Source organism: Amblyomma mixtum, chromosome 7, assembly GCF_055824585.1.
Source record: "Amblyomma mixtum isolate Tamu chromosome 7, ASM5582458v1, whole genome shotgun sequence".
NCBI classification, from domain to species: domain Eukaryota; kingdom Metazoa; phylum Arthropoda; class Arachnida; order Ixodida; family Ixodidae; genus Amblyomma; species Amblyomma mixtum.
The window spans coordinates 91,372,309-91,384,482 of record NC_143018.1 but is presented as its reverse complement, the minus strand read 5'-3'; the positions used below and the strand labels follow the sequence as shown (position 1 = coordinate 91,384,482).

At 43.3% G+C, this 12,174-nt stretch overlaps 1 long non-coding RNA gene across 1 annotated transcript; it reads right to left on the bottom strand.

Annotated features, from left to right (window-relative positions):
* Positions 1-4,276: 4,276 nt before the first annotated feature.
* On the bottom strand, positions 4,277-10,942 carry LOC149336825 (uncharacterized). The gene is made up of 3 exons (XR_016284583.1): positions 10,800-10,942; positions 6,085-6,170; positions 4,277-4,362 (listed from the first exon to the last, which is right to left on the bottom strand). It is a non-coding gene; the product is annotated as an uncharacterized LOC149336825 (long non-coding RNA).
* Between the last annotated feature and the right edge of the window lie 1,232 nt (positions 10,943-12,174).

The window sequence follows — 12,174 nt, the reverse complement described above, 5'->3', positions numbered from 1 at the left end:
AACAGATTTAAAACCCAGAAACCTGGTTATTTCGCCACCTGGGAAGAATATGTGAGCATCCATGTTGTGCAAGCTTGATAAGCGCTTGGGAGGCACCGAGCACAGTGGTGTGTATGCTGTGTAAACTCCACCAGGTACCAAACCAAATGCTGCCAGCATCATTTCCACAAGACATCGTCTCAGGCATGTTACCTTTCTTAGTAGATTTACACCTAAGAGGGCATACTTCCTGGCTTGGAAAAGTAGAACTTTGATGAAACCAGCTAAGTCGTCATAAAATTATCATCAAAATAAATGATGTCGTAATCTGGCATCGCCATTTCAAAAATAAGAAGTTGTGTTTATCATGTTTCTAAACACAATTGTGAATAATCATTGTTGCATAATATAACAAAATGCGCTTGGGACTTTTTTCCTTGCGCATTCCGTACATTACGAAAAACAGCAAGCACGTGCAGAAGCATCATACAATGACAACTTCAAACTACGATCATGCATAACACAAGCTTTTAGATGCATTTATAGAATCTCCGTTGTGGCCTCCAATCTGTGTTAGAATCATGAAATAATGAATGCTGTCGCTGTTTGAAACAATGTTAATTATTATATAACACCACATTCACTAGTTCCAGGGCCATGACTACCAGGTGTTACCTAACCTAGTCTGCACTTAAGCCAACTACGAACTGCTCCCGCCAGGCCAACCATGTCTCGCCTGAGCATCAAAAATTCATCTCGTGCATTCAAATAAATATAGCACTCGAAACCAGCTCAGTGAAACTAGGTTATCAGAGCACTCAAGAAACAGCTGCTTAAACAACATTTTCAGGTATTGAATAATAAAAGTACAAACCATCATTAACAAAATTAATCTCTTGTACAGGCACTGGTCGGTCATATGTTTAGGGGAATCCCCCAAGGTGGAGTAAATTTGTAATAAGGGAGTAATTACTCATTGGCATCCACCCAAGCGCAGCCATACGGCTACAAAGGAAAGCTATACAGCTTTCTCAGAAACTTCGCAGTTAAAGAAAAATTCGTCCTGGTCCGGGGTTCGAACCCGGGACCACCGCTACACCGGAGCAGTCGCTCTACCAACTGAGCTAACCGGGACGGCAAGCTTATGGTAGGGCGAGAGCGAATTGATCAATAACTCGAAGTGGGAACAGTGTTGGTCATATGTTTAGGGGAATCCCCCAAGGTGGAGTAAATTTGTAATAAGGGAGTAATTACTCATTGGCATCCACCCAAGCGCAGCCATACGGCTACAAAGAAAAGCTATACAGCTTTCTCAGAAACTTCGCAGTTAAAGAAAAATTCGTCCTGGTCCGGGGTTCGAACCCGGGACCACCGCTACACCGGAGCAGTCGCTCTACCAACTGAGCTAACCGGGACGGCAAGCTTATGGTAGGGCGAGAGCGAATTGATCAATAACTCGAAGTGGGAACAGTGTTGGTCATATGTTTAGGGGAATCCCCCAAGGTGGAGTAAATTTGTAATAAGGGAGTAATTACTCATTGGCATCCACCCAAGCGCAGCCATACGGCTACAAAGGAAAGCTATACAGCTTTCTCAGAAACTTCGCAGTTAAAGAAAAATTCGTCCTGGTCCGGGGTTCGAACCCGGGACCACCGCTACACCGGAGCAGTCGCTCTACCAACTGAGCTAACCGGGACGGCAAGCTTATGGTAGGGCGAGAGCGAATTGATCAATAACTCGAAGTGGGAACAGTGTTGGTCATATGTTTAGGGGAATCCCCCAAGGTGGAGTAAATTTGTAATAAGGGAGTAATTACTCATTGGCATCCACCCAAGCGCAGCCATACGGCTACAAAGGAAAGCTATACAGCTTTCTCAGAAAAACTTCGCAGTTAAAGAAAAATTCGTCCTGGTCCGGGGTTCGAACCCGGGACCACCGCTACACCGGAGCAGTCGCTCTACCAACTGAGCTAACCGGGACGGCAAGCTTGCCATAAGCTACCATAAGCTTGCCGTCCCGGTTAGCTCAGTTGGTAGAGCGACTGCTCCGGTGTAGCGGTGGTCCCGGGTTCGAACCCCGGACCAGGACGAATTTTTCTTTAACTGCGAAGTTTCTGAGAAAGCTGTATAGCTTTCCTTTGTAGCCATATGGCTGCGCTTGGGTGGATGCCAATGAGTAATTACTCCCTTATTACAAATTCACTCCACCTTGGGGGATTCCCCTAAACATATGACCAACACTGTTCCCACTTCGAGTTATTGATCAATTCGCTCTCGCCCTACCATAAGCTTGCCGTCCCGGTTAGCTCAGTTGGTAGAGCGACTGCTCCGGTGTAGCGGTGGTCCCGGGTTCGAACCCCGGACCAGGACGAATTTTTCTTTAACTGCGAAGTTTCTGAGAAAGCTGTATAGCTTTCCTTTGTAGCCGTATGGCTGCGCTTGGGTGGATGCCAATGAGTAATTACTCCCTTATTTGTACAGGCACTACGGAGGATAAAAGAAAGTGAAACTGCACTGGTGCTTTCCCCACAGCTTGGCACACAGCCACACAGTCTTGACTCAATCATAAGCACCACAACTCACATTACCTAAATAAAATCCAGAGCGATCATGATGACACTGTTCGACAAGTGCCCCCACAAGGATGAAACGGGTATACCAACAGCAGTGTATCAATGGTGGAGTGCTGGGCCATGAGCCGATGCAATTACGCAGTCAAACTTGCTCTAAATGCATTCCACAATGCTTATTTGCCTTATATTACCTGTTAACCTGACCTCACTGGTCATCTCGTTACACAATCTGTCTTTGGCATATACAAACACCTCCATGACAATGTGTGAAGCTGCACTTCAGCGAAGCTCAGGAATACTTTAAGGTGCAGTTCGAATGTTGCAAGGACACAAGAACCAAGATATGCCTGCAGAGGAACTTCTGTGAACAAAAAAGTAAAAGTATGTATGCACTTGTTGAAAAGAAAACAAGCACAATTTTGTGGCAACAGCCTGCAGACATGCAGGGTATGTTACAGTGAATGCTCGCACAGCCTTTGATACAATATGTTGCAGCATGGCCAGAAGGCAGGCAACAATGTGTTGGTAACTGTCGCACAACTGACTTGCACGTCATCAGAAATGTCAGAAGGGGCGTTTCACTTGAAAAACAAACAGAATGATAAGAAAAAAATGCATCAACTCTAGGGAGAGCTCCTCAATATTTTTTGTTGAAATAGTTTTTCTTTAGGCTTTTGCAACACACACAAGAGCCTGTGAGAAGCCTAGGCACTTGGTACAATTAGAGAATACAGATGCAAAAAAAAAAGGAAGGGACACCTAGAGTATTCACTGAAGAATTTAGATTTGCTTTGATTCAGGAAAGGCGCTTGAAATGCAGGCAAGAATAATAATGTTATGCATGGCGCAAGAAAGCCAGAAAACCACTGAAAAAGAATGCATATCAACCACCTTCCCACAGCAAATTAATATGAATATATGTATCACAAAGAAAGGCATCTTTCATAGTGCCTATCATTAAACATGATTAAGACTGCACACTGCTCGCATATGAAAAACAGCCTTTCATTTTACTCTGCTCTGTATACTGTGAAGGGTTACAAAATATCAAAGAATGAGAGATAACTGGCTTCCGAAATCCAACGTCATCTACGATGCAGGTAATCAAAAATGGTTACGTCATCTTGCTGTTATTATCACCCAGGTGTAATGACAACTCTTAACTCCCGCTCTCATTGCTTTGAGAAGAAATCAATGATTCCAAGCAAAGGAACTGTCTCCGTGTTCAAATATTAACGTAACTGAGTTCTGAAAACAATGACATTTACTGCAGAAGTGCTACCTGGAAAGTGTCGCAGCAGTTTCCAAACAGCTTTGCTTCAAGCTGGCTCAATAAAGTGGGCCATTCGAGGCGAGTCGCAGTACGAGTACATTGAGTGGCTTTTCCCCAGCAAAGCAATACACAGCACATGAGTAAGTGTGAGAATTTGGTGGAAGTATTTGGTGGAAGCTTGCGCAATAAAGCTGCAAACTCAATGTCACTGAGAAGCTAGTCAGAGGACAAATTGTACGATGAAATCGAAATAACTCCTGTTATGCCCATTAAGAGAGTTCCAGTAAAACTACAGCTTCATCGTAATTAGTCAGAGAAGTGATCACAACAACAGACATTGAAGTAATCATTCGCTGTACTGAAGGCATCAAGGAAAGCAAGGCAACCAGGATAGGCACAGACAACATAGACATTGCATTCCGTTAAACTATTCAACAAATATGGTATAGTTGAGTAACAATAGCTTGGCTGGAAATTATTCAAAAACTGCCGGAGAGGAGACTTGAACTCTGCCTGAAATATGAGATCCGCTTTCAACCTGAAAAACAGACAAACAGAAAATAAATCACTTCTTCAAATGACTTCATTGCATCCCGCTCTTGTGCGTTTTTTTTTTCATATTTCATGGCGCAAATAGAGAAGAGAGACACTTTATTTCCTTCTTTTTGTTTCTAGTTATGCAGCTCATTGTAAATCTGCAGAGTTACCAAGGTTTGCCATTTCTTCTATGCTCCTTGTGTTTGGTTATGCAATATTTGTTTTGCAAATTTAGTCAATTTTCATGTGAATGTTGTCTTTGCAGAGAGCATAGATTCGTGAGGCCTTCAACAAGTACTGGATTGATCCTCTATTTTCGTATGTTTGAACTAGTGTCAGAACACTTTATAAGACTATGGGGTTATCTCCTCACTTTTTTGCTGTGGAATAATGCATTTGTACTGAGCAATCTCATCTTACTGGTAAATGGGTCAATTGGTTTTTGGGGAAAGTAAATGGCGCAGTATTTGTCTGGCATATCTCTGTGGACACCTTAACCGCGCCGTAAGGAAAGGGAGGAAGGTGGGAGCGAAAGAAGAAAGAGAGAAAGAGATCCGGAATAATTTCGACCACCTGTGGATCTTTAGCGTGCTTACGCAAAATGCGAAAGGCGCCTTGTGCAATGTCAATGCACGTTAAAGATCCCCAGGTGGTAGAAATTACTCTGGCACCCCTGTCTCTCTTTCTTCTTTCACTAACACCTTCCTCCCTTCCCTTACAACACGGTTCAGGTGTCCACCAAGATATGCCAGACAGATACTGCGCCATTTCCTTTCCCCAAAAAACAATTTAACAATTTACCAGTAAGACGAGATTGTTCAGTACAAATGCATAATGCCACAGCAAAAAAGTAAGGAGATAACCCCATAGCCGTATCAATTATTCTGACACTAAATCAAACATACAAAAATAGAGGATCAATCTAGAATTTGTTGAAAGACTCGGAAAGCTATGTTCTCTGCAAAGACTACACTCACTTGAAAATACCCTAAATTTGCAAAACAAATATTTCGTAACCAAACACAAGAAGCACAGAAGAGATGGCAAACCTTGGTAACTCTCCATATTAACAATGAGCTGCATAATTAGAAAAAAAAAGGAAGGAAATAAAGTGTCTCCTCCCACTCGCAAATGTAGTGGACAAGCTACTGCAAACCACTTGCTCTCATGAGTCACGCTTATGAATGCTACATGAGATGAGTAACAAACACAAGGATGACACATGAAGAGATTAAACGTGTCAGAAAATATCAGGAAAGCTCTATGATGAAATATATAGTTGCAGAATGCAAAAATGATTATGGCAATTACAATGAGCCACCAAGGCAGGCATTTATGAAAATAAGCCTTAGATGCTTATGTGCCACTAAACCAACATGACATAACACATTTATTAAAATGTTTGTGGCTACAAAACAAACAAGATCAAAAAGGACCACAAATGCGGGCCCATTCCAAGGAATCTCCTGCATTGTAAAATTTCAAGAAGAGAAATCTCCATCATGTATTCTACGGCTGTAAAGGCAACCTACTGTTCTAAGCACGCTTGTACATATGGCCCAACAGAAATAAGAGTACGAAGCCCAGCTACCTGTCGCAGTCCAATACATAGCTGTATTATTACCCTTGGCATAAAAGGATGACAGCTGAACTGTGTTACTCTGACCACACACCGGATGCTAAGATGACCAGACACACTCCTTTATCAACTCTGGCTTCCAACCTATAACTGGCCACTGAAGATGTACCGGAGTTGTTCTAGAACACTGCCACTTTTTATCCTTGGCATCTTCATGTGAGCTCCAATGCCTGAAAAAGAAAAAAAATGAGCGGAATGACAGGAGCAGCTGACCGTAATCGTTCCAAGGGTTTCACATGGACGTGATGTAGGTTTGTTAACTGAACGAAGGAGATTCTAGCTATGACTATTAGAACTATTAGCTTGGTTAATGTCTAGCATGAGTGTATGGGACAGCTTTCAGATGCATGTTTTGACAACAGTGCTTTTTGCACAATAGCAAACATCAGGCCCCTTCTTTACCTGAGTCATCATTTGAACGTAACCCACGCTTAGAGGCATGAAGTGTTATCAACACTGTTCTTTCTACCACCCCCTCAAAGGGGCATTGTGAACAAATTAAAGTTAGCCTCCATCAACAAATAACCGCACTGTAATGAGGAGAGCACTACTTGCGCAGGAAATGAAGCTTTTGTAAGCTAGGAAAGGAGATGTCAGCATCACTGGCTCGTTACCGAAGTAAACTAAGATGCACTGGCACAAATTTTTGGGTGCAGATTTGGAACCATAAGCTACACTGCCATGTACTTCAAAACAGCGGTAGAAGAGTACTTTTCACGCAGGCTTCACAAGTTTTAATTGGGTGGAGGGGTAAATTTTTCGCGCATTTTTTCCAGCAATCAATGCACCTTTTGGTGCCAGAAAAACATCAACACAGGAAGAAGGCGTTTTACAAGGAACAAAAATAGAATGGAGCTGCCCTCAGTGCCTGACTGACAGGTCATGCTCTGCCAGAGCAAAGTTTGAATGCGCTAGGAAGCAGGTGACCACACTAACAACCGCTTGCCTATTTTTCAAACCACTCTTATTGGCCATTGCAAGCACCTTCTTTTATTTTATAATTTTGAATTTTTTTATTTTACTATCATGTTTGGCACGAGGCCAATGTGAGTTGTCAACACCCAGAGGTTGTTTTAGGCAAGCACATGGTAGCTTTCCATGGCGTCAATGACGGCAGTGTTCGTATACGTCATCCACCTTTTCTTCGTTCATGCCACCTAGGATGACGTCATGGAAAATTCCACCACCACTGCTGCTCCTTGCCATGTACACGATGCTCACCTCTAACCACCAAGTAACACGGCACTTGTCATGGCTATGAGGTTTCACACTCGCTTCTCACGAGAAATTCCTGGGTTCGAATCCGACTCATCTCACCATTTTCTGTGATTTTTTCTGTTTATGCAATGGAGAAGAGCCACACACACATTGCTGAAATCACTCACCACGGCCAGTAATGCTAGCACATTAATTGAAACACATCATTAAGGGCATGACACGTCAGCTCGTGCTGATCAAAGCCACAACTGCCTGCCTTGGCAGCATCAAGTGTGTATGATGCGCACAGCGTTTCTGAGATGACCTTACAGCAGATGAAATTTCTGAACACAAAGCATACACTGAATCCTTAGTAATGCAGTGGTGATGTGTACAAGTAGATGAAAAAAAAAACTGGAGCGGACACTTGAGCTCTGCCTTAAGGGTATGACATCATAGCATTAGTGGGTTCATAACCGGAGATGTGGTCATCTTCTTTCAATTCACAGATCGCCGGGAGTCCTCACAGCACCTCTGCCGCAGTGGTGCAGGTTGCATTTCCCGAGCAACCGCTTGCAGCCAATGATTAATTTAACTGCCACCTGTCGCAGTGGGCAGTTTACAAACAATCCAGTAGGCAGGTTGTGATGATGTCACAATGTCATGTGACCGAGGTGACTCACCTAGGCTGCTTCTGTGGGGATCTTTTCACGGATTTCCCCCTCGCAGCCAACAAAGCTGACTCCGGATTTTCTGCAACGCGGGGACCCTAAATCTATTGTGTTAATACTGCTGCTCAAACCCGTGGTGTTGAGGGGTCAGTAGTTGCCAGGTCATATGAATGCAGTGCAGATAAGGAAATACCAAATCAGCACTGTCAACTGCTGTACACCTTTGTTAGAATGCACAAGGAGTGCACGCCACTCATTCACTGCTTTCTAGAGAAGGCATGCACTGTTCACTGTCCACCAGATGGAATAAAATATTCGAAGGCCCCCACGAAAGTACATATAAAGACAAATGTGGAGAAACTGATGATAACCTATACAGCAGATTATTACAGTATAATGACCAAGAGCAAAAGACAAAAATATGCCTCATATCTTAATTCGACTTTGTAAGTAATAAATGCATCTTTGGCTGTCAGACAAGCATCAGCACATATGGACAAAGAGCCAGGCAACCGGTTTCGACCCAGAAAAAAAAAAATTCCCTCAGTACCTCTTAAAACTCCACGAAAAGCTACTGTTATGATTTTCTCATGGCATGGTACATAAAATTTAATATCTCGGAGCCTCACATGGGCTATAAAAAACACAGCAGTGGAGGGCTCCGGATTGGGCTCTTCATGTCCATTTACAATACACATGACATGGACGTCTTTGCATTTCAACCACAACATAATGACTTTGCCATAGGTCGCATTTAAACCTTAAATCTATACCTCAGCAATCGACATCATCGTCAATGTGCCACACTGTTGGCTTGCACTTGTGTAAGGAATTTTGCACTCAGCTAAATGCCTCGAGTCACAATACCTCTCAAAGCAGCCTCTAAACTGGCTGCCTAAACAGCGCTGAATCTAACTTTCTTTTTTATGGCCAACCTCCAGCACAGACCTGAACCTTAGCATTGGGGGGTGGGGGGGTGTTTAAAAGACAGATCTGTCAATGAGCGCTGATATCGAATGGGAAGCGAACATAGCATCTGGAAGCTTTGCATGCATTAGGGTGCTAAATTAGCTAAAATGTTCTTCTGAATGACAACTGGCTTAAGCGAAACATTTAAACAAACAAAGCTTTTCTTAAGATATACAAAAGAAGAAAAAAAACCACCTGAAGGTTTTCTGACAGGTGAAACCAGTGAAAATTGACGCAGCACACGACGGGTAGACAGGAAGGTGTTAAGCGCTTACAGTAGTTGTAAAACCAGCCCTGTTGTGCCTGCATCTTCTCCTGTTTTGTGTCTATTTTCGCTGGTTTCATTCACTAAACACAATTCACCGGCCACACTTCTAAGAGTTCTGTAGATTTTATCAGCTGACAAGAACGTCTGCGGGTATACATTATTTCATGTAAAAAATTAGCCAACTGAAAAAAAAATGAAACATCTAGAGAGAAAATTAACACAGCAGAATACAGGTATAAGAGGCTCAATGTTATATATGAATGAAGCCAAGTCAGTCAAACCAAGGAAACCATAGCAAGGTATTATTTTTATTGCTTAATGTTGCTGTTGCATTGAGAGAAGGAAAGCTGTCAAGCAATCATTTTATATTCAAGATAATGTGACAGACAACGTGCTGATGGTGGAAGCCAAATTCACAGCCTCCATGTGATGTGTAGTACTCTACAAAGTGGGCTGAAGCAGCAGTTGCCTCCCCTTCTATTTTTATATGTACATATGTACCGATTCCATCAAGCGCAGCCAAACATTCAGGACATGGGTTTGGCTTTCAAGAAAGGCATATATGCTCTTTTTTTTCTATGGTGTTATGTTGCGTCCTGGCGAAAAAGATTCTATATTTCTTTTGCTCTCCGAGGCTAACCATTCCAACAAGGAACTCAATAGTAGCAATACTGTCCGGTTCTAAGAGGGCTGTTCAGTGCCTTTGCATATATATGTACACACTAAATATAAAGCTTCTTGAGTTCCTGCAGCACAGCAACACAAACAGCATTTTAATTTGCAGTCAACTCTTGATGTCTGTGCACAAAAGAGAAAATATTGGTGCAAACTATGTGGGGTTAAAACAACGAGAGCCTTTTTAATTTGGTAAAAGTGATGTTGACAGGATCAAATGCTTTAGTTTGAACTGATGGGAGTCCACTTTATGCACTGTACGAACAATTTTTTTCATCATCATCTATTCATATTCTTAGAAAAACCACCTCAGCTGTGCTAATATATGCCTCTTTAGATGCACAGCAGGTCTGCTGCAGTTGCGTTCTGCTGCTGAGCATAAGTTTGAAAGTTTGACATTTTTCCGCGACAGCCACACTTCAACTGAGGCAAAGATGACAATATGGCCATGAAGAAAGATTTAAGCTGTAGTGAATATTCTTTGCTATAATGTATATTAAAATTCATATAATTTAAAATATGTACGCCATAAGTGCTCATTAACGCGTTTCGATTGATTAAAATCAAAGCTGACTTTATGCACTAATTACACTTCGGCAAAAGAAGACCGAAACGCATACCCATTTTCGGGTTTGCTGCGCGCTTGGCTCAAGTTATCATCCTCCAATGAAAAATATTGGCACGTCGTTCGCGTCATCAGAGTTAAAGCTTTCTGCGAGCATGCAGCACTTGCTCTTGGTTTGAACGCCGATTGAATGCACTAAAATGAGGTGAAACAGGGACAAGTGGCCTCTCGTAACCTGACTCGTTTTGAAGCGTGAGGCCGTCAAACATTTCAGGGATAAGATACACTGATGATAAATTTAATGAAACGAAGGCAATAAGGTCAGCCAGAAAGATTGATATGCGGCCAGCTATTCTGCCATCCTGCAACATTTTGGAAACACAGATTCATTCGCACAAACACCCTCGGGAAACGACAACAGTTGCACGCCTAGTCGGATGTCACGAAAACGCACCTTAGGCTGCGGAGTCCGCCGCGTACGCGCTTTGAAGTTTGCGCCGCTCGTGACGTTTTCTGTGCACTTGCCCGAGATTTTCTTGGGCCATACCTGCATGCATACCTCAGTGCACTTTCCTCCTTTCTCCCTTATAATGGATGGATGGATGGAAGATAGGAGCATATCCTTTGAAACGGGTGGTGGCAGTTACAAGTTGCAGCCTTTGATCCTGAGATTCGAGTTGTAGATGCGAATCCCTGAGGCTACACTTCACATCGTCATTGCCATCATCCACGGACCGATGCGTAAGGCTAAATGGAGGAAGACGATCCTCGTGTCACGTGACTTTTAATGACGTCATTCCAAAATGGCGTTTGTTTAGGTACATTTCTGGGTACTTTTTGTTGCAAAATTAGGTAAAAATGGCGTCGCAAAATTTTGAAACGTCCCTAGCCATAGTTTCTAGGTCGCTGGCGTCTCCACGGTTGCCACGGTGACCATCGTTGTCATCGCCAACGCCACGGTGGTTTGTTGACATGGCTGCGATGGCTGTTTACCGCGCGGTGCATTGACGTGTGGAGTAAGTGCTGCCGTGAAAGTCATCAAAGGTTGGTGCAATGACGAGTAATATTGACCGCGCTAACGTCCGGACTTGTACCCCAGTGCCCTAGTGTTGTCTTTATTATGCAAGTTTGCAGTGCGACCTGTTCCAGCCGTGGTATGGTATCGGAAGCCCCTAGAGACGTTTAGCAAGGCGGTGCTTGACTGAATTTGAGGTCACTTCAGTTCTCTTCGGCACCTTTCGGTATTGTATCTCGTTGTGTGAACATTGCCTCCTCTAGAAGGAGGCAATGTTTTGAAGCATTGGATGAGTGTCGAAAATTATGTTTCCTTGTGTTGCGCGTAACTGATTCTGACCTCTACGTACTGATAGGATGAGCTCGTATGCATAAAAATGGTGGGTACTGCGAGCCATTTGGCAGTTGCGGTACATATATGCTATGTTCCTGGAGTCCTGCATGTGTGCCCACCGGCGACAAGCTATGCTAAAAAAAAAAATTAAAATGCGGAAGGAAGGCGGAATGGACGTATACACGCTAGCCTTTGAAAGGACAACACATCTTCCGTCATAATGTTTGATATGCCTGCAGTGTCTACCCACCAACTAGCCAAGCTGTAATGGATTACTTCGCGTTGACACCCATGTTGCGCAAAGCACACGGTAGGCCACAGCTGCTTTGTACGACGCCGTAGCGTTGCCCACGGACAGACTTAATTCACGCAACTCGACGCATCGTGCCACATGAACTGTACGCCGCTTTCTTCGCTGATAGGCGTTTAGCAAATGGCGTAGTATGGTCACACCACCGAACCTTTGAATATCTAGAAAGCT